The sequence below is a fragment of the Myotis nattereri genome, assembly GCF_964212035.1.
Source record: "Myotis nattereri genome assembly, chromosome: X".
In the NCBI taxonomy this organism is placed as follows: Eukaryota; Metazoa; Chordata; class Mammalia; order Chiroptera; family Vespertilionidae; genus Myotis; species Myotis nattereri.
This window is the reverse complement of record NC_138078.1, coordinates 20,060,258-20,084,277: the sequence shown is the minus strand read 5'-3', so window position 1 is coordinate 20,084,277 and position 24,020 is coordinate 20,060,258. Positions and strand designations below refer to the sequence as shown.

General features: G+C 38.4%; 1 protein-coding gene and 1 pseudogene across 2 annotated transcripts in view; one reads left to right on the top strand and one right to left on the bottom strand.

Annotated features, from left to right (window-relative positions):
• IL1RAPL1 (interleukin 1 receptor accessory protein like 1) overlaps positions 1-24,020 on the bottom strand; it is a gene marked incomplete at its 3' end in the record, with an annotated part of 1,430,596 nt that overhangs the window by 1,090,896 nt on the left and 315,680 nt on the right. The gene's annotated exons all lie outside the window — the stretch shown is intronic.
• On the top strand, positions 6,828-23,429 carry LOC308510928 (U3 small nucleolar ribonucleoprotein IMP4-like; annotated as a pseudogene). The gene is made up of 2 exons: positions 6,828-7,195; positions 21,801-23,429. The product of its transcript is annotated as a U3 small nucleolar ribonucleoprotein IMP4-like (transcript).

The window sequence follows — 24,020 nt, the reverse complement described above, 5'->3', positions numbered from 1 at the left end:
AAGAAGATAATTACTCATGGAAAAGGTGGCATTTGCCAAAAGTGACAGCTTGTCAAATTGAATGTCAATGCGTTGAAAGAAAATATGCCTATAAAAAGGAAGTCACAAAGAACAACAATAGCAACACAAGAATCATATTTTTGAAAGTCAAATGTTTTTCAATGCCCTCAGACAGATAGATCTCAATTCTACCATTTAAAAAGCAGTCTCAAATTTACAATATGTATACATTTCACTGAATATGGGTACAAACTCCAGAAACAAAGAACCTAACTGGGAAAAAAAGCTTTAAAAAAAGTTGTCAGTTCTGGAGATGGATGGTGTTGATAATTTCACATTACCATGAGTGTACTTAATGCCATAGGACTATGCACTTAAAATGGTAAACATGGTAAATGTCATTATGTATATCATACCACAATTTTAAAAATACAGCAACTCTGTAATTCTTTATTATCACATAAACATTTGGAAAACATAAATAGAGATTTCTAACCAAGATGCTATTTATCTGAAATACAGGGTTGGTGAGGTAACCTTAAGGTAAAGGTTATGGTTGGGTTAGGGCTAGATCACAAGTAGTGCTTTCAACTTTGAAAAATCTCCAGAGATAATTTGTGCCTCCTTTTCACCCCTACTAAGAATCACTGTACTTGAACCTCATTACAACCGACATGTATTGCAGTCGTAGTTACTTGGTCTCAATAAATTTCAAGTGGGCACTAGGTCTACACTGAACTAAAATTAGAAACTTAAAAAACTGTCCCCAAATTGTTACAAATCATTTATCATATCACAAATGAGGGATTTAATCTGATTCCAAGATAAAATAAGTTGGAATCCAAAATTATGATTTACATTGAAAAAAAATTAAAAAACTGTAAATTATGTTCACATTTTTCTTTGCAATAATATTATTTTAAAAAGTTGGCTTGCACGAAGCTGATTTTATATTAATGATACAATGCAAAAACAACTTTTTATCTTTTCTGTATCAAGAAACAAAATGCAGAATACTATGCAGCAGTAAAGAGGGATCTCTTGCCCTTTGAGATAGCATTGAGGGATCTAGAGAGCATTATGCTAAGCAAAATAAGCCAATCAGAGAAAGATAAGTATCACATGATCTCACTTATATGTGGAACCTAATGAACAAAATAATCTAATCAACAAAATAGATACAGAGACATAGGAGCATAGAACAAACTTTGGAACCTCAGGTGGAAGGTGGGTGAGTGAGTGGGAAGACATTAACCAGAGAATGTATATGTATATATTCATAACCCATGGACACAGACAATAGTGTAGTGAAAGCTTGCGGGGATGGGGGGGGACAGGAGAGGGCTAGAAGGGGTCAATGGAGGGAAAAGGGGGACATATATAATACTCTCAACAATAAAGATAAATTAAAAAAAAGAAACAAAGTACATGTCACTAATAATGCATCCTCCCTCAGGCAATGAGGAGAGTCTTCTTAAAGTTAAAATACATTCCCAGGAAATTATGATCTTGGACTCATGCTTCAATATTTAAGAACTATCATTTCATAGTGGGGGGAAAAATAATGGTGTTTATCAGAGAGGACTCAAGAGAAAGGAGTTTTTCAGTAGAGAAAACAAAACCCAAATTCCATTATTTATACTCTGTGATTCAAACAGTAATGATGAACATGGTTGATGGACCTGAGAATGCAATATATACATTATGAACCATTTTAAGAAAACATTTTCCATATCTCAATTATAATAAATAAAAGATCATGAAATAGAAATTATAACTTAAAAAACTGAACACACATTAAAAATATAGTGTCCAGGCTCTGTGAATCAAGACCAGAATAATCTTGAAAACTCCTTATGGATATGTGAAACCCTCCTAGGAAATACATCATCTGGCTTTAAAGCTTGCTATTTGAAGTATTTTCTGGTGACAAGCTGCATGGACATTATCTGATAATTTGTTGAAATACAGAAGGCACTGTCCCCTCCACATGCCAACTGAATCACATCCTCATAACAAGCTCCCCGGATACTTCCTATACAAATTAAAGTTTGAAGAGACATCCCTAGCACAGCTCCAAAGACACACACAGGGTATACATTAATAGACTGTTAGAGCTTGAGAATGAAGGGCTGTCCTTCAGAGTGCTGGAGGTAGTCTTTATCTCCAGATTTGGAGCACAATGGCTCCTGATCATGTTGAAGCCAGATGAAGAAGTGGCCCTAGCTAATTCTAAGTTTGTTACCATTCTCTTTACTAGTAAACATACATTCATACATTGTTAATTTGCAACTTCCTGAGTGGTGACATAAGCCCTGATAATGAAAATCCATTGGGCTCACAACAATTCAGCTAAGAATGGAGAGACAGTGTGTCTTGGAGCTATTTGTCCTCATTAGAAATTCTGTGGGCCAAAGTGTATGCTCCATCTGCTCCTGCTCTCCTTAGTTATTCTACATTTTATATTCTTGATTTGCTGAAATTAGAAACTTCATCTAATTTAACAGTGTTAGTGAGGAAGAAATATAGTGTCTTCCACAATAACAGTCAGCCCATCAAAAACACTGTATCTTCTCAAACCTCAGAGGGAAGGTAGGGGAGGGTGGAGGTAAGGGGGAGAGATCAACCAAAGGACTTGTATGCATGCATATAAGCCCAACCAATGAACACAGACACCAGGAGGTGAGGGCATGAGTGGAGGGCTGGAGGGGGGTTGGGGGGGATAAGGACACATATGTAATACCTTAATCAATAAAGAAAATATAAATTTAAAAAACTGTATCTTTTAAAGTTCTAATTAGTTTGTTTTCATTCTACTGATAAGTAACTGATTTCATATTTATTAATTACTTGAAACTAGCAACTACTATAATCTATTTTTTTCTTGCACTGTTCAGAAGTTATGCTAGTTTTATCACTACAAAAGTTGAAAAAAAAATATTGACCAAATAGAAGTTTGGAATATATCACTGTAATCACATTGTTGAGTGCTTATAGGATGCTGTTGCATTGCTATTTATTCATCACCTTTTGTCTTATTTAATTCTTAAAAACTTATAAAGTAGGTAAGATGTATTTTGTGGATGACAAACTGAGAGGAATGGAAAGAGCACAGACCCTGGTAAATACTGTTGGGGGTCAAATCTCGTCTCTACCATTTGTTAGCTGAGTTGTTACCTCATCTATCAAATAGGGACACCAGTAGTAATTGACTTCTAGCATTTCTGGGAAAATTAAATAACCCACATATGTAAGGCGTTTGTAACAGTGCCTGAGATATATTATTGGCATTCAAAGAGTACTATCTTTAAGCTACTCCTCTAAGGAAGTATCATTAATAATGGGGCCAGGATGCAATTGGAAGTCTGTTGGACTTTAGAGCCTCAAGGCTTAAAATGATATTGTATCACCTACACTTCCCTATCTCTTCCTAAAACACAATATACCAGAGAGCTAAAAGAAAGGAACAAGAATATACATTTACTGCACACCTGGATTTCCATATACCTTTTGTTCAGATGCTTAAATTTATGACAAATGAGATAGAAGAAGGAAAGAAACAAATAGACTCCTTGCTAAGTGATTAATATTTTTCAAATTTATCTTTATTGTTGAAAGTATTACATATGCCCCCTTTTTCTCTCTCATAAACCTCTTACACCCCACTCCCTGTCCCCAGACCCTCACCTCACTATTGTCGTTGTCCATGGGTTATGAATATATGCATGTAAGTTCTTTGTTTAATTTTTATTTCTGGAAAGTTCATGATGTGAATATTTAAAGAATATATCTTACACATGTTTTGTTGGCAAGCACTTACACTGAAAACATCCATATTGACGTTTGGTTGGCAGAACTTAAATAATATCCAGTATTTGCATAGGGTTTTACAGTTTCAAAGTGTTCAAGTAACAACTTGTGATATAGGTGATGTAAATACTTTTATCCCTATTAAGTAGATGAAGACTTGAAGGCTCAAATGTTGAAGATACTTTAAAAGTTTCAAATAACATAGTGAGAATCTGAAGCAATTCATTTCAAATTTTATTTACAGCACATCCCCTATGGCATAAGAAATAATAAGATATCAAGTTGGTGGAATTATTTAAGGCAATTTGGGAAATAAAGTAACTTAACAATAATAAGACTTGAGACCATATAAAATTAGTTTATGGGAGATGGCTGTACAATGGACATTTTTCCTTTTTCAAATGATTTATGACTCCCTATATTAGTGTTGCATTTTCTATTTTGCTATGTTCATTCTCTTTTATTAGGGTAGGGACCATGTTTACTTCACTCACTTTTGTGTACTGACACAGAATAATACCTAAGTATTGACTGACAGTTCATTGAGTTTCCCCAGTCTTCATTCAGCATATAAAAAATTTCAAAATACTGCAATTTTTAACAGCCTCATCACTGAAAATCACCTCATTCAAATTACTCTCCTAGTTATTTTTCTACTCTACAATTTTCTGGGTATAAAAATGTAAAGTAGTATTTTCCAGCTTCTCATTAGTATATATCACAGTATAGTATTAAGGAAAAGAAAAAGAGTGATAACATTTTAAATGCTTCCAGAAGTATCTAAAGCTCACTTTCCCATAACACACAACTGGTAAACTGTATGACTGTCACTATTTTATTGGTGAGGAAACTGAAGTTAAATGCTTAACCAGAACTTCAACTAGACTATGCCATTTCATCAGATTTTCCCCCTGAGTTTGATGGGAACAAATATCCCTCTCTTTCTATGCCACGAGAGATGCTATCCTCACCAAATTTGCTAAGAATTATTTTTTATTCTGTATTCAGCTTATCATTAAGAATTGCATAGTGTATAAATATTTGTAGAAAATGCATACAGACCCTCAAGGAGGAGTTTGCCATCAATTTGAAGATATTAGCCATGCTTATATTGAAACTAAAATATCTTTTGAAGGCAACACATTATTGGGCATGAGACTATGTGGTACAATATTAAAATATATGTATAATTGAAAATAGAAACATTCAGCATACATTATTCCTAGCCAATGTTCTAGAGCTGCAGCTCAAAAATTTAAAAGGATGCATAAAATCATTATACATGTTTCCTTCTAATACTTTCATTTTCACCATTCTAAAGTGAAATAACCACCTCAAAAATACTCAATGATTTGTGATTTTTATATACTATCCTTACAGTCAATTTTCATTCATTAACTCCTGTTTCTCCTCTTCCTATATCATTATATAGCTCATTAGGACCTGTCATTAGAAGAGAAAAAAAAAACCCACAGTGTCAGAATTGGCTATTTTTAAAGACATTAAGTTAACTGTCACCACAAAAAGAATCTGATAAAATATATAATATGTAAATAAAAATAGTTTATTTTTTAATATAAAGTAAATAAAATAATAAAATTCCCTTTTAATGGAAACATTCTGGATGATAAAACAACCATAATATTTTACTAATGATTCTTATTTTTTTCAACCTTATCTATGAAACAAAATTCAGGAGGCTGTGGTGGTAATTCACTTTACATGCCCTCATATGGCTATGACAATTCTAATAGAATTAAAATTTAGAAATATAAGTTTTTATACACATTCAGATTTATTTTAAGTACTAGTAGCCCAGTACACAGATTTGTGCACATTGAAAGGAAATGAATTAGAAGAAATATTTTAATATCATTATTTGCCCTTTCTCTATAATAGAAGTGTCAACCAAATTCACAATTGACAATGACAAATTGAAACATGCATGTGATAGGTGCCAGCGAGAGCTTTATATGTATCATGCATGCGTGAGTCAACGTTTATTTGTAAGCTGCCAGTGCATGTCATATGTACCAGCCGGTCAGTCAGACAGATGGATGGTCAGTCACTTAGCCTTTTATATATATAGATAAGAACTTTATATGGGAATCAATTATTTCCAACTTCAATGTCACACTAAAACCTTGTCCCAAAATTTCAATCACCTGTTAAAGATCCATATATAAATTTGTTTTCACTTGTCAAATGCAACAACATATATGTGTGTGTGTGTGTGTGTGTGTGTGTGTGTAGGTATATGTATATGTAGATACACACACACACACACACACACACACACACACGACTACAATACTTCACGGTGTATATATTGTGGTATATATTTCTATATTTTTCCTCATTTATTTTAGAGAAAATATGGCATTACAGAACCAACAGAAAATCAAAATGAAATCCAAATTGTGACACTTTGTAACTGTGGGACTTTAGAAAGATTTCTTAATCTATGAGAGTCTTATCTTCCATAATGCTAAAACGGATGAGTAATACTGAATTACTGCACAAATATCATAAAGGCATTCCCAATGCCAGTATCTCTTGTGTCGTGGTTGCCACATCATCTTCAAAGTGAATTGCCTTAAATATTCTAACAGGTTACTTGCCTCAAGTCTTGCTATCCTCTAAATCAGCAGTTCTCAACCTGTGGGTCACGACCCCTTTGGTGGTTGAACAACCCTTTCACAGGGGTTGCCTAAGACCATCCTGCATATCAGATATTTACATTATGATTCATAACAGTAGCAACATTACAGCTATGAGGTAGCAACAAAAACAATTTTATGGTTGGGTCACAATATGAGGAACTGTATTTAAAGGGCCAGAAAGTTGAGAACCACTGCCTAAGTCTCTTACACATACAATATAACAAGTTCTGCTTTCCTTTTGTCAATCTACTGCTACAAATTTTTGGCTCCCCAACTGAGTAAGGAAAAAAAAAGGTTTTTTTTTAATCTGAGTTCATGATGATTTTATTTTTTATTTATTTATTTATTTTTTTTATGATGGTATAGCAAAGGTGGAGATTTATTGAAGAACAAAGTACAGATTCCCACGTGGGGGAGGGGAAAGAATTTCACAGTACAGACTCCCATGTGGGGAGGGGGAAAGGGTCCCCTCATGATGATTTTAATACAATATATTCTAATCTCATTTTTTAAATCTCTTCTCTCATTCATCCAAACATTTATTCAACTTTATATGTAAAGCACTGTTTCTGACCATAGGAATAAAACTGTGAACAATGCCCATGCCCATGGGGAGCTTTCCTTTGAGTGATAACACAATTAAACAACTAATCTTTAATTGTATACGTGGGAAGTACTAGATAGAAGAGGAAGAAGAGGAAGAAGTATAGTTTAGACCAGCCGTGGGCAAACTATGGCCCGCGGGCCGGATCCGGCCCATTTGAAATGAATAAAACTAAAAAAAAAAAAAAAAAAAAAAAAAAAAGACCGTACCCTTTTATGTAATGATGTTTACTTTGAATTTATATTAGTTCACACAAACACTCCATCCATGCTTTTGTTCCGGCCCTCTGGTCCAGTTTAAGAACCCATTGTGGCCCTCAAGTCAAAAAGTTTGCCCACCCCTGGTTTAGGCCCTGACCTCATATGAGAGAATGAGAATGCTTCCCTGAGGAAGTGATATTTGAACTAAAATTTAAAGATGAATGAAAGAGAGGAGAAAAAAATAAGAGAAGAGCTTTTATAGCATGTTGCACAGCATGTTGGACTTACAAACCTTACACTTCAAGCCAAATAAATTACTGATGTATGCAAAATCTGTATTTCACTGCTCCTCAAAGTTGTGCACATGGATTGTTAACCATACTGAAGACACTCGTATCTGACCCAAATCACTTTCAAAAACATTGATTTATAAAACACTTTCCTGAAAAATACTTTTTAACCACATAAGGAAAAGATGATTTGATAATATGTGCTACTGCGCTAAACTGAAAATCAACTTGTTCTATAGTAGAAATATTAATGATTCATAGGATTGTTCCGCTAAGAACCTTCTACTTCATTTCAAATATTCATCATCTAGTTTTAGTATAATATTCATTCAATTCAGAATCCATCTGCATTTTCTTTGCTAAAAATAATCACCCATTAGTATTCTGTACTGCCTTTAAGAAATTGTTGGTGTATGGCTGTGTCAAGAGATTGAGCATCAGTAAGTAATGTTGGTATCTGAAATTGCTTTGAGGAAGACATTTTGAGTACTATCAGATACCCTTTCCCAATAAATTGTATAACCTTTATCAAAATAAAATTATATTTTCCATTGCCAACATGCCAAAAACAAGACAGACTGTGTATTTTAAAAGAGTGCACATGGTTTTTTAATGTAGCCACATTAAAGCTATTAACCATTGGACAGTGATGAATTAGGGTTACACATAAGCAAACATAAGCAGCAACCATTATCTACATTACTCATCTAAGGATTTCCAGGGTAAAGAAATTTTTCAAAGACAAGTATAGTATAGTAAGACTCATTCCACAAGCTTTTAGAAATATTTTCACTTTTTATTTTTTTCTTTCTTTCTTTCTTTCTTTCTTTCTTTCTTTCTTTCTTTCTTTCTTTCTTTTCTTTTCTTTCTTTATTTTTGTAATACCTGATTTTTTTTTTGCTTAAAGTATTAGGGTATTACATATGTCTCCTTCCCTCCCCTTGACAATCCCCCAGCTTCCCCTACCCCCCAGTGTCTTATGTCCATTGGTTATGCTTATATGCATGCATACAAATCCTTCGGTTGATCTCTTACCCCCCCTCAAGCCCTCCAACCCTCCCCACCCTTCTGGCTGTAGTTTGAAAGTCTGTTCGAGGCTGCTCTGCCTCTGTATCTGTTTTTGTTCATCAGTTTATAACGGTCCTTATTATCTATAAATGAGTGAGATCATGTGGTATTTTTCTTTCATTGACTGGCTTATTTCACTTAGCATAATGCTCTCCAGTTTCATCCATGCTGTTGCAAATGGTAAGAATTCATTCCTTTTTACAGCAGCATAGTATTCTATTGTGTAGATGTACCACAGTTTTGTAATCCATTCATCTGCTGATGGGCACTTAGGCTATTTCCAGATCTTTGCTATGGTAAATTGTGCTGCTATGAACATAGGGGTGCATATATCCTTTCTGATTGGTGTTTCTGGTGCAACCACTATGGAAGACAGTATGGAATTTCCTCAAAAAGTTAAAAATGGAACTCCCATTTGACCCAGTGATCCCACTTCTAGGAATATTTTCACTTTTTAAATGAAAATGTTTTTAATGTAAAAAGAGTGCTGAACTTAACAATGCTGATTAATTCTACCTTTTTGAAACTCTCATCTCCTGCCTCTGTGGCACTATACTTAGAGCCTTAGTATATAAATAGCATTATTCTTTTTCTATACAGTAGGAATTTAATAAATGTGTCTTGCCCTAAAAAATAAAAAGAATGCAAAAGATCATAAGATTCCATATATTACTAATATCAAATGAGATTTTCTGATTGAAATCTTAACAAAAACCCTAAGGTATATGTGTTCAGACTAGGTTGACAAAGGCAAAGATGTCAGTGATTCTCAGATCAAAAGAAGAAAATCCCTTGAAGGAGGTAAAACTGCGAGTTTTGCAAAGAAATGCTCCTTTTCAGGTCAGAGGGCCAAGAGAATTATGCTGAAATAACAGCATTCTGAATAGTCTTTCCAAATGATTACTCTCTGACCTACACATTCTCAGACTTTACAGAATGGAGGTAATTAGATGTATTTTAATTAGTAGTTTTTTTTTAAAAAAATAAAGACATTTTCCTGTGATTGACACAGAGTTGACAGAACTGGTTATATTAGCAGGGTTAAAATACAATAGTTCAATATTTTAGGTAGCCACATGAGTAAAGAATAATTTTAAAATACAGTAACATAAAATAAATCCACATGAAATTAATATGCATTTCTCAAAAACAATTATACTTTTAAGAATTCAACAGCAAAGTTTTGTTATATCTTTGTGGTAAAACAGATTGAGGACTTTTAGTGAGTTTGCAAATCTGTGAAAAAAATGAACCAGCTTTCTTTATAAACAGAGAAAACTTCCCTAAAAACAAAAGGCTGTTACTGATATACATCACAGTATTTTAGAAAAATCCTTTAAACTCAAAATATGAATAATTATATTTTATAAAATATAAGCACTAAAAAACAGTATCATTCATCACTTCAAATAAGTATTATTGGGTAGTAACATTTTTCAAAAATTTATTATCTTCCTAAAAGGTTTTATTAGCCATTCAAAGAAATTCAGAAGTAAGTTAAATGCTATGTTTAAAATATTAAAATGTTCATAAAAGGGAAAAAAAACAAGATTACACAAACCCTCTAAATTAAAAAAGTTTGGAACTGACAGAGATTGGCTAAATATTATCAGAAAGCAATGCTTTATAGATTATTTGCATGTTTCTGCATGGACAGAGCTTTCTGAGAAAAGAAAACTGGAAGTTCAAGAAAGAAATGCATAGAGAGATCTTCATACATCTCCCCTGGAGCCATTAATTTATATTCCAAGGAGAAATAAATCAAGGGACTTTCTCCTCTGCTCCGCAAAGAACAAGTGCAATGAATAGAAAATAGTTAAATATGATAGATATTAATTCAACTATGTCAGTAATTACTTTAAATGTGAATGATCTAAGTATACCAATAAAAGACAGAAACTTAAATAGTAGAGCCAAAAAAAAGAAAAACCCTCAACATATGCTGTCTACAATAAAACCACATTAAAGACTAGGTTAAAAGGAATGGAGAATGACATACCATTTTAGCATTATTTAAAAAAAAAACTGAACTAGCTATATTAATTTTATACAAAGCAGACTTCAGAATAGGAAAATTGTCTAGAATAAAAAAGGACACATAGTGATAAAATAAATTCTCCATGATGTAGCAATCCTAAATGCATATGCATATGAGTGTCAAAATACATGATATAAAAACTGATAGACTTGAAAGAAGAAATAGACAAATCCACTAATAAAGTTGAAGGTTTCACTTCAATAATTGTTAGATCAAGCAAGCAGAAAATCATTAAGAAAATAGTTGATCTGGATAGTACCAACAATTTATATTTATGGAATATTCCATCAAACAAGAGAAGAATACACAATCTATTAATGTAGGAATGGTAGATATTCTTAACATAATTACACATTTTGGCAGTTATTGCAGAAATGCAAATTCATTCAAAATATTCTATTTCAGAATTACATATGGTATAAAATAAAATACATTCTGAATTTACCCTTCCACTGCCATCCTAACTAAAGGCAAATCATTGCTCAACATTTGGCAGATTTTCTTCTATCTAGTAAAAAACACAGCAAAAAATCATACTGTGATTTTGTTCTCTTTTTTTTTGTTAAATTCTCTGGCAAAGGGGAAAATAATATTTACATATTTTATGTTCATAATCTACACTAATAAAAGAGGAAAATGGTAATTGGCGTACGGCGCTACCGTTTTCATTGGCTAATCAGGGCTATATGCAAATTAACTGCCAACTAAGATTGGCAGTTAACTGCCAACAAGATAACGGTTAATTTGCATATGTAGGCACAATGCAGGGAGGCGAAAGGGAAAGCAGGAAGAAGCCCCCTGCCACTGACAGTGATCGGAAACCCAGGGGGGAGCTAAGAGCTGGGGGGCAGGGCAAAGGCGGCCCTGGGGCTGCCTTTGCCCTGCCCCTGAGCCATGATCTGAGAATCAGGCGCCTTTTCCACCCTGGCCAGTGATAGCAGGAAGTAGGGGTGGAGCCAGCGATGGGAGCTGGGCATGGTCGAAGCTGGCAGTCCCAGGAGCTAGGGGTCCCTTGCCTGGGCCTAAAGTGGAGCCCACGATAGCGGGGCCGCTGCAGCTGCAGGTCCCCGCTGCCCAGGCCGGACGCCCAGGCCAGAGGTGTTAGGCCTGGGCAGGGGCGGAGCGTGCAACCGCGGGGAGCTGGCGGGGCGGAGCCGGGGATTGGGGGGATATGATGGTCCCCTTGCCCAGGCCTGAAGCCCGGGTCAGAGGCGTCAGGCTTGGGCGGGGGGTGGAGCAAGCGATCAGAGGGAGATGGGGGTCCCCTGCCCAGGCATGATTCCTGGGCCAGAGGCCTCGGGCCTGGGCGGGGGTCAGAGCCAGTGATCAGGGGGAGATGGGGGTCCCCTGTCCAGCCTGACACCTCTGGCGGAGGCATCAGGCCTGGGCAAGGGGCCGATCAGGCGATCGGAGGGTGATGGGGGTCTATGCCTCTGGCCGAGGCATCAGGCCTGGGCAAGGGGCCGATCCTGCGATTGGAGGGTGATGGGGGTCAACGCCTGAGGGCTCCCAGTATGTGAGAGGGGGCAGGCTGGGTTGAGGGACACTCCCCCCACACACACACCCAGTGCACGAATTTCGTGCACCGGGCCCCTAGTCTATATAATAAAAGCCTAAGCGACCATTAAGGCAGAACAACCAGAATGACCTGTTTCTATTATGTGCACTGACCACCAGGGGGCAGATGTCTACGCAGGAGCTGCCCCGTGATGGTCCCTGAGATCCCACAGGGGGAGCGCTGCTCAGCCAGAAGCCGGGCTCATGGCTAGTGAGCGCAGAGGTGGTGGCAAGAGCCTCTCCCACCTCCGTGGCACCACTAAGGAGCAGCAAGCCAAGTGGTAAGGAGCAGCAAGCAGGCAGGCGGTAAGAAGCAAGGGGTCCCAGACTGCGAGAGGGTGCAAGCTGGGGTGAGGGACCCCCCCACCCCCAGTGCACATATTTTGTGCACCAGGCCTCTAGTTAATAATAATACTGAGACGAAGGCCCTCAGCAAAAATAAATAATTATGTGATACTTCTTTGAATATTCACTTAACTAGAAGCACTTTTTTCTCATCACTGTGTAGATATGATACACAAATTTAGAAAAAAACAACTATATATACTACTTTCAAATTACAAATTAGTGAAGACAATCATAATATATAGAAAAATGATACTTTGTAACTTATTTTTAAAAATCTAGTCTAGTGAAGCCTGTTATAATTTAGTAATAAATTAAAGTGTAATGGAAGAGAAATGATCTGAAACTAAATGTAAGAATAAACTGAACTTCAAAGAAGTAATGGATACTTCAAAGCAAATCAAAAGAAAATATGAAGGCAGCATACTATATTTGTTTAATTATTACATCACGTAAGAGATCAACTAAAGGACTTGTATGCATGCATATAAGCATAACCAATGGACATAAGACACTGGGGGATAGGGGAGGCTAGGGGACTGTCTAGGGCGGGGGGATAAAATGGTCACATATGTAATACCCTTTGTAATACTTTAAGCAATAAATAAAAAAAAGAAAGAAATGTAATTCCCTAAGTCACAATACATGATATTACTTAAATGGCAAATATTAAAAGTCTGAATAGAATGTATGCATACATGTTGATATATTATGTATAAAATTAGGTATTTCTCTATTGTGTAAGATACAAATACATATTTATATGAATATGTGATATATAATATTTATTTCATATTATATAACCTTTAATAGTACATATTGCTATGATATTATAGCTATATCAGAGGCCCAGTGCACAAAATGTGCATGAGGGGGGTCCTCAGCCTGGCCTGCACCCTCTTGTAATCCAGGACCCCTCGGGGGATGTCCAACTGCCAGATCGGGCCTAAACTGGCAGTCAGACATCCCTCTCACAATCCACTCGCCTGCCTGCCTGCTTGATCACCCCTAACCACTCTGCCTACCTGCCTGATTGCCCCTATCCATTTGCCTGCCTGCCTGATCGCCCTAAATCACTTGCTTGCCTTCCTGATCGCCTCTAAATGCTCGCCTACCTGACTGATCACCCCTAACCACTCTGCCTGCCTGCCTGATTGCCCCTAAGTGCTCCCCTGCCTGCCTGATCACCCCAACCACCTCTGACTTGGCCCCCGCCACCACAGCTTCATCCAGAATGACGTCCAGAAAGTCATTCGGCTGTCTGGTCTAATTAGCATATTACACTTTTATTATTACAGGTAATATTAAATATTATATACTTATATAAATACTTATTTTATATTTTTTCTCTACAGGTTTTCTGGATTTAATGCAATTGAATAACCCACTGGGTAAAAATCTTATAGTCATTTAATTTAGCCTTATATAAAATTAGGTTTGATTATGAAATGTTAAGTAGCCTGGCTGGCGTGGCTCAGTGGTTGAGCGCTGAATGAACCAGGAGGTCACAGTTAGATTCCTGGTCAGAGCACATGCTCAGTTTTGGGCACGATCCCCAGTAGAGGTCATGTAGGAGGCAGACAATCTGATTCTCTCCCTCTCCCTTCCACTCTTCGAAATCAATAAAAACATTTTTTTAAAAAAAGAACACATGCTTAGGAAAGGAAGCAAGGAGAGGAATTTTCTCTAGACTTTCTTAACCACCACATGCAGGAATAAAGGCTTTGAGGATCTGTGTTAGTTATGTGCCAATGACAATCTGCTTGTATTGCAAGTTTGAAACTGAAGCTAACCTTACTACTTGGATATTTCACCTAAAGGAAGTGTAGGTGACATATTTTATTTCATTCATGAAATAAATATATTTGGGAATTGCTAGAGGGTAAGCTGTGAGTAATAAAAGTTCTCCCTGACCTTAATTTCTTTCAGTCTTAAAGGGTAGATAAAACATATATTACTAATTTATCAAATGATTACTGAAAGTGATGTAAAGAAGATAGTAGTCGAAACTGTTAGTTACTACAAAGTCTCCATATGGATGCCTCACAACAAAAATTAGACTTAGAACTACTATTGCCTGGAGGCTTCTTTAGCTTCTCTCCTTGGGAAACCCATGGGTTAAGGGTGAAGCATGGAACTTGTGAGTTCTCTAGGAAGTAGGAAGCCGTAGAAGTTCCAATGATTACTTCTGACAGAAGATAGAGTTTCACAAAGTGATAAAATGAAAGAGACAGGTGAGATGGTATAATGTAGACAAGAAAAATGCCATGGATGAAGGGAAGCTGGAGAAATAATTTTTTTGTGGTGGTATGAATGTATAACTTTGCAAAATCTTAGCATGGTAGATTTCTGGTGAACTTTCTGCATGTCATAATATAATCTAGCAAAAATAAATACACACTATACTTTAAGATCACTAGATGCAGCTTTTTAAATGTTATTCTAAATAGAGTTAGGGCTATGTGGAGCCATGAGAGGTGGGCAACAGTAGGTTTATAGTAGTGAGTATGCAAAACACAGTTTATTCCAGTATTATTAATTAATTATTGTATTATTTTCCATATGAACAGCTGTAAACATACTTTTACTCACCCCTGTATATATACCTTGGTAACATGTAAATTAACCCAAAGTACTTTAAGAGTCAGATGAAGGAAATACTTCAAAGCTGAACTCATCTTGGAAAGTGTCACAAAGGTGGTCTTTGCTCTATTCATGAAGGGCTGAGCAATATTTCAGTAGGTGAAGTTGGAAATTGTCATGCTATTCATGGGGGAGTTTATAAATGAAAACAAGATAAAATTAATACAGACAGTCCTCAGGTCACATCAGACTCCACGTACAGCATTTCGTGGTTACGTCGCCATCTCCCATTTATTAAAAAAAAGTTCTGTCATTTTGACGTATGTACATATGTGCTTTATGTTTTTTATTATTTATTTACCACAAGTAAATGTCAGGAATTGTTATCTTTCTTTTAATGTTTTTTTACTGTTTCTCTTCATTACTGCTGTGCATGTGCTCCATGTGAGTGACATAGGTGCTTATGTAGGTGGGTTCCGACTTAAGGAGAAAATCACATTACGTCGAGGTGTAGGAACGGATCTCCAACATAACCCGAGGACCTACTGTCTAGTGAATTTGTATAAATGGATTATATTCCAAATGTGCATGAATGTAGATGTACAAAATCTAAGACTGAAAGGTATGTTGTTGCCATCTTTTAGAGAGCCTTGAATTTCATCCATTATGATTTCAGATGATAGGCAAGAAAGCCTCACAAAAACGATGCTCTTTAGGAAAGATTTCTAATGGTAATGTGAAGAAAGCATTAAAGAAAGGCAAAAAAACATATATAAGACAAAAAGATTTTAGAACACAGGCAACAGTGCCAGCACAAAATAATTAAATGTCCAAATAGAGCGATAAAATAAATTGAAAAGCAAAGTGGAAACAATTATAAGTATATATTTTTTCGAAAAGAACTGCTATCTAAATATTTATATTAATATTATATATTAACCCTATTTGAAGTGATATGATGCTTTATTCATGAAGTTACATTTTAACTTTCCTAATTCAAAAAAGTAACAATAAAATAAGGCAACATTAAATTTAATTTTATTAAAAGTATTATTTATTTTACCTTAAACTTTTATTTCTATGGTGTAAAACCAGTTAGTGTCTGTTAAACAAATCCTGAAAGGTGGCATATGTTAGTGTTTGGACTAAGCATGTAAATCAACATTCTCTCTTTCTTTAAATGCATTTGAAAGAAACCACAAAGATTTCACATATTAGCAAGCTATGGTCCATTGTTTTATCACTCATTATAATTTCATTAAACTATTCAAGTAATTAACTTTTATTAAAACCAAGACAATTGCCATTGGCTCCATTCAGAGTTAGCAATGGTGACAGAAATCAAAGCCCTATTCACAAGTCAAGAATTGTTACTATATATCTGAGGTTAAGCATACTCACAGGTTAGAGTGGTTGCTAATACAGGACACTCAAGTACACAGATACCAAATCATTCTGCTGTGTAGACAGAAGAAATTGTAAGGAAAAGAACGGTGCAACTTACATACTTGCATTTAAGTCCTTTCTGCACTCAGAAACCAATTCCAATCTAATATTAGCATTTTAAGAGACTTCTTGTTTTTTTACAAATTTCTAGGCAACAGATTCTCACAGAAGGATTAGCTGGCATTGATTTGATAGAGGGATCCCTTTTCTTTTTCGTTTAAGCTTCTACAAAGAATGGGCAAATGATTGTTCAGATTTAAAAGCATTGACAAATAGCAGAGTAATCAATTCAAATATTTTCTAAAGAAATACCATACTAAGCTCTAGGACTAAACCATAACTCTGCCTTTAATGACAGGAAAACTGGGATGTATTTTTAAATAAATTAATCACAATAAAGAAAATAATTTTGACTTCAGAGTTAATTTCTAGGAACATTATCATTTATAGAAATGCCATCCCTACCCAGTATGGCTCAGTTGGTTGAGCATCGTCCTCAGCAATGAAAGGTCACGGTTTGCTTCCCCTTCAAGGCACATACCAGGGTGGTGGGTTCAATCCCAGGCTGAGGCATGAATAGGAGGCAATTCATTAATGTTTCCCAGATACATCAATGTTTCTCTCACTCTCCTTTCCTCTTTCTCTGAAACCAATCTATATATATAAAAGGCTAATATGCAAAGTATCCCCTCAGAAGTTCCACCAAAAGATGGGGGGAGATGGATTACTCACTATGATGTGCACTGACCACAAGGGGCGATGTGAAATGAAGGAAGGCCCTGGCCTGCTGCCAGAAGGCCCTGATCAGCCCTGATTGCCAGCCAGGCTTAGGGACCCTAGTAAAAACATATTTTAAAAAATAAATTACACCAAACTGTTGAACATTTTTTTTTTATATTTGTGGTATGTAAAGCCAAAATATATTAACCCAGGGGTATATTTTCTCTTTCCTTAAAAAAAAAATAATGATTATTATGCTGTCACCTGAAACAGAGAAATAAATTACTACGCTAATCTATGATTGTTTTCCCCCCTTGGTTTGAAAACACTGACAAGATCTTTAAGTTGTATTAAACATGAAATTTTATTGTACTCCCAGAATCTACAATTTCCTCTTTCACTTTAATCAACATTTTAATCATTTTTATATTACATATCCAACATTTGTATTCTATACTCTGTAATTTTGAATCTTCCATACATTGTATGTAAATTGGCTTTAAGATTTTAAACTCTACAGCAAGGGCATGTAAAGTCTTATTATGTAAAATTGATTTTGTATAGCAGCAAGTTGTATAATAAATGCATAAAGCCAGGAACATAAATTTTTATCACTAAACCATTGGTATTTGAAAGTAAATGTTTTCAGACTTAGAATCCAACATAACTTACAAGTTTTTAATGTCGCTTTACCTCTAGTTTATAACCAGCAGGTATCATTTTTTGAAATATCAGCTAATCTTCATTATCCTTTTCCTTGAATAAAAGTAACAAAATAAAAATTTTAATGGGAAGACTGAATAACAAATTGGACAAAGACAAACAGGTGATATGACTGATAATTTTGATAAAACTTCCCATAACTTCAAGCAAAAAAATGGCAACAGACATAAAAATAAAATTTAAGTAAAGAGACATGGAAAATAAATAAGGAGGTCCAGACTTATCCAATAGTGATTAATGGAAACAAATAATAGAGGCAATACAGGGCAGAAAATAATTACATAAATGATATTAAAAATTCCTGAAAGATGCATAGCTCAGTAGTTGACCATTGACCTATGAACCAGGAGGTCACGGTTTGATTCCCAGTCAGAGCACATGCCCAGGTTGTGGACTTGATCCCCAATAGGGGGCATGCAGGAGGCAGCAGATCAATGTTTCTCTTGCATCATTGATGTCTCTCTCTCTCTCTCTCTCTCTCTCTCTCTCTCTCTCTCTCTCTCTCTCTCTCCCTCCCTCCCTCCCTCCCTCCCTTACTGAGATGAATAAACATATATTTTTTAAAGAAGAAAAAATATTCCTGAAAGAAAAGAACTTGCTGGCAAATAATTAACTTCATGGAGAATAAAGGAAAGCACTATGGAAAAAGTAAAAACTTCAAGAGAAATAAATTTCTCAGGGAAATATCAAGAATATTAAGTAACTATTTAAAAGATCCAGGTGAGAAAATAAAAGTCTCGGTAAAGTAACCAGATTCAGATATTTCATAATTAATCTTGGAGTCTAGAATACTGGGGAAGCCCTGAAGACTCTTGAAAGCATCAATGATTTTGTACCCAGAGTTCTATCCAAAGTATCAATAACTCATGAGGCCAAAATAATATATGGACATAAAAGGAGTTAAAATGTTTAATGCCCACAGATACCTGAGGTTGATTTTTAGCAGATAATAATAACTGCAATATTTAATACAGATTATATAAATTAATATGAAAAATAACATTTTATCTAGCACTTATAGAATATTTTTTAAGATGTATTATACATTCTTTGGCAATAAAATATAATCTTGCTAAAACAAAGCTATAAGCTGATTGAATATTGACCATATCACCATAAAAGGCAGTTTAATTAGAATTTGGCAGAACAAAATCAGAAGCCATACTGTCAGACTATTCGATTCAAACAACACCTCATATGAGCTGTATAACCTTAGGTAGGTTTCTCTTTGCCTCAATAAAAGGGGCCTGGCTTATATTATCCTAATATATAAAAACCCTGGGTCCATCACATCCACAACGACTGGAGACTCGACCTAATGCCCAGGCTGCACACGCAGCAGGCTCTGGTGAGTGGGGACTTGTGGTAGCGGAGATGGGGACAGGGGAGGTGGGGCTGGTACTCACACTCACAACTGCACACACGCACAGACACAAACAGCACCAACCAGCTCACAGCATTATGTCCCTTTCTTTCCCTCCCTCCCAGCTCACTCTCAGAGCTTCTCTCAGAATGAGGAAAGAAAACAGACTGGGCCTGAAGAGGCCTGGATGGAAGGGAGGGCAGGCAGAGGGTGGAGCAGCCCCCACTGACCCTGACTCCTCCAAGCCAGGAAAGAGGAAGAGGAAGAGGGAGACAGAGAGGCAGGGAGGCCTGGAGGACTGCTGAGAAAAACAGAGACAGAGACAATGAGATCAGGCCCACAGGGGAGGGCAGTTGGGGGTGAGATCAGGCCAGCAGGGGAGAGCAGTTGGGAGTGAAATTAGGCCAACAGGATAAAGTAGTAAGGGGTGATCAGGCAGGCAGGCAGGCAGGCAGAGGCAGTTAGGTGTGATCAGGCAGGCAGGCAGGCAAGTGAGTGGTTGGGAGCCAGCAGTCCCAGATTGCAAGAGGGATGTCTGACTGCTGGTTTATGCCAATGCCACAGGGACATCCCCTAAGGGTTCCCCAAATGGAAAGGGTGCAGGCTGGGCTGAGGGAACCCTCCCTGGGCAAAAATTTTGTGCACCAGGCCATTAGTCTGTCCTATCTAATAATAGACAAACATGGTAATTAACCGTACCTCTGACATGCTTCCCATTGGCTAATCAGGGTGATATGCAAATTAACTTCCAACCAAGATGGCAGCCGGCAGCCAGGCAGCTGAAGCGAACAGGAGGCTTGCTTGCTCCAGTGATGGAGGAAGCCAAGGTTCCCCGCCTGCCACTGCCGGCCTCTGAGCTGCACTCTAAGAAACAATGTTGCAATTATAGAAGCTAAACAAACCCCAGAAACCTGCTTTCAGCCAGCCGGGCCTCAGAGCTGGAGTTGCAACAGTGTTTTAATTATAGAAGCCAAACAAACCCAGATACCTGCTTTCAGCAGCTGAGGTCTCAGAGCTGGAGCTGAGCCTCAGAGCTAAAGCAAGCTCTCAGTTACAGTGACAGCCATAGAAGGTAAATCCCAGAATACAAAAAAAGAGAAAAGGGAGAGGTTGGGAGCTTCAGTCACCCGCCAGTGTGAAAACAGCCCTCAACCCCTCACCCAGACTGGCCAGGCACCCCAGTGGGGACCCCCACCCTGAAGGGGGTGTGACCAGCTGCAAACAGCCATCATCCCCTCATCCAGGCTGGCCAGGCACCCAAGAGGGACCCCCACCCTGATCCAGGACACCCTTCAGGGCAAACCAGCTGGCCCCCACCCGTGCACCAGGCCTCTATCCTATATAGTAAAAGGGTAATATGCAAACTGACCCTAACAGCAGAAGGACTGGGAATGACTGGTCACTATGACACACACTGACCACCAGGATGCAGACACTCAGTGCAGGAGCTGCCCTCTGGTGGTCAGAGCGCTCTCACATGGGAGAAGCTCTGCTCAGCCAGAAGCCAGGCTGATGGCTGCCAGTACAGCAGTGGTGGTGGGTGCCTCTCCTGCCTCCTCAGCGGCGCTAAGGATGTCCGACTGCAGTTTAGGCCTGCTCCCCACTGGCAAGTGGACATCCCCCGAGGGCTGATGGGCTGCCAGAGGGATGTCTGATTGCCATCTTAAGCCCAATCCCCCTGGGAGCGGGCCTAAGCCAGCAGGTGGTCATCCCCTGAGGGGTCCCAGACTGCAAGAGGGCACAGGCCGAGCTGAGGGACCCCCCTCCCCCCGAATGCACAAATTTTTATGCACCAGGCCTCTAGTATATATATATATATATATATATATATGGATAAATGTCTGTCCACCCAGTCAGTAGCTATGATGCACACTGACCACCAGGGGCCAGATGCTCAACACAGGACCTGGCATGATTCACACTGGCCATTTAAAAATAAATGGCAACACAAACCTGGTGCCAACAAACCAACCCCCAGCTTCCCCCAAGTGGGACACAGGCCCCGCCACCAACCCAGAGCAACAGCCCATCAAATCGCATCCAATGCTACCAAGACCCCAGGGCACAAAATGTGTCCCATAGCCCAGCCCAGACCTGAAACGGTCACTGTGGGTGCCGGGTAATGACATCATGTAGCAATACTTGGCTTCCTCTCTCTAGGGCAGGGGTGGGAAAACTTTTTGACTTGAGGGCCACAATGGGTTCTTAAACTGGACCGGAGGGGCCGGAACAAAAGCATGGATGGAGTGTTTGTGTGAACTAATATAAATTCAAAGTAAAAATCATTACATAAAAGGGTACGGTCTTTTTTTTCAATAGTTTTATTCATTTCAAATGGGCCAGATCCGGCCCGTGGGCCGTAGTTTGCCCACGGCTGCTCTAGGGACTAGCCTCCTTGGAGTTTCTTCAGCCCAGGAACTTGGCTTGCTTTATAGCCAGGTACAAACATTTTACAGTTTAACCAAATGTTTGTGAAGCATTTTCATGTGCCTCATCTCATTTGACTCTCACAGAAGTCCTGGAGTAGGTAGATAGGAGACTCAGTAGAATCCTATTTTCTTTTCATTAGCCTGAAAACGAAGATTTAGAAAGCTTAGAAACTTGACCCGACTGAAAAGAAGTAAGAAATGGTGGAACTTGAAAATGACTTCAGGTTTTCTCACTGTGCTGAATATAGTCAAACACTGCTCTAGTTAAATATTTTACCCTTTGTTCTCCCTGCATGATTTACAATAATCTACTTCGTTTAGATATTTACTGCTGTGTTGCTGACAATTACCTGAAAGAGAAGTTGGAGTGCTTCACTGGGCTGGGAAAAGTTTAGCTAAATCAGAAAACAGGTTTAATTAAGCAAATTTATTCTATATCTATAAAAGACTAAGTTGACTCAAGCATGCGCAATACATATAACGCTCTCACTGGTGCCAATCACACACGTGTGTTTCAATCTGTCATTATCAACCATGAATTTGGTTGACACTTCTATTATAGAGAAAGTGTGAATATTGATATTAAAATATTTCTTCTAGGGAAGTGAGGGCTGCATAGTGCCGGCAGCTCTCTCAGATTTTCCTAAACCCACGTGGAAGGGGCGCAACATGGCGCACCTTCGCCCTGAGTACCACTACCACAATGCCCGCGAGGAGGTGCAGCGCACTGCCTACGAGAGGAAGGAGAAGGTGCAGTGTGCGCCCAAAGAGAACCGCCTGATCCCCACAGAGTTACATAGGGAGGTTTTGGCCTTCCATGGTTCCCTGGAGTTTGACGACACTGGTTGTGAAGGTGTGACCAATCATGTGGATGATGAATATCGATGGGCAGGGGTTGAGGATCCCAAGGTCATGATCACGACTTCCCGAGACCCCAGTTCACGCCTCAAGATGTTTGCAAAGGAGCTGAAGTTGGTGTTTCCCAGTGCCCAGCACATGAACCGTGGCCTACATGAGGTGGGGGCACTGGTGTGAGCCTGCAAAGCTAATGGTGTCACCGACCTGACAGTTATCCATGAGCATCAAGGCACACCTGTGGGGTTCACTGTCAGTCACCTGCCCTTTGGCCCCACTGCTTACTTCACACTATGCAATGTGCTTATGTGGCATGACATCCCTGACCTGGGCACCGTGTCAGAGGCCAAACCTCACCTCATCATTCATGGCTTCTCCCCCCGTCTGGGCAAGCGGGTCTCTGACATACTTCGTTACCTGTTCCCTGTGCCCAAAGAAGACAGCCATCGGGTCATCACCTTTGCAAACCAGAATGACTACATCTCCTTCCAACACCATGTGTACAGGAAGACCAAGCACCGCGATGTGCAGCTGACCGAGGTTGGCCCTTACTTTGAGCTCAAGTTATACATGATTCGCCTTGGCACGCTGGAACAGGAGGCTACAGCAGATGTGGAGCGGCGCTGGCATCCTTACACAAACACTGCACATAAGAGGGTCTTTCTAAGAGCTAGTGAGCCCATTCTGTTGTCAGGATATGGGCTTGGACCCAGGAGGTGGGGGTGGTCAGAATAAAGTCTGTGTGCCACACCCAAAAAAAAAATCTTCTAATTAATTTCCTTTCAATGTGCATGAATCCATGCACTGGCACACTAGTATGATATATAAGTGTTTTTTGCCAGGGTGATTGTTATCATTATTATTTTTAACCTGACATGTCTGAGGCATTTTATAATAAACAAGAGGCCCAGCACACAAATTCGCTCATTGGTGAAGCACCTCAGCCTGGCCTGCACCCTCTCGCAATCCAGGTCCCTCAGGTGATGTCAGACTGCCAGTTTTGGCCCAATCACCACAGTCCAGGCCCACTGGTGCATGAATCTGCACTGAGCCAGGTTCAGGCCAGGGCGAGGGATCCCACTGGTGCACTGGGCCTCTATTATGCATATAAGATCTTTGGTTCAATTCTTCCTCGCTCCACCCCCCTTCCCTTTGAGATTCATCTGTCTGTTCCATGTTTCCATGCCTGTGCATTGAGCATCTGCCCCCTGGTGGTCAGTGCACATCATAGCCCCCGAAAGGTTGAACAGTCGAATGGTCGCTGTCTTTTATATATATAGAAGATTGTTTTAAATGAGGAGAATGTTTTTTAAATGGGAAATAGAA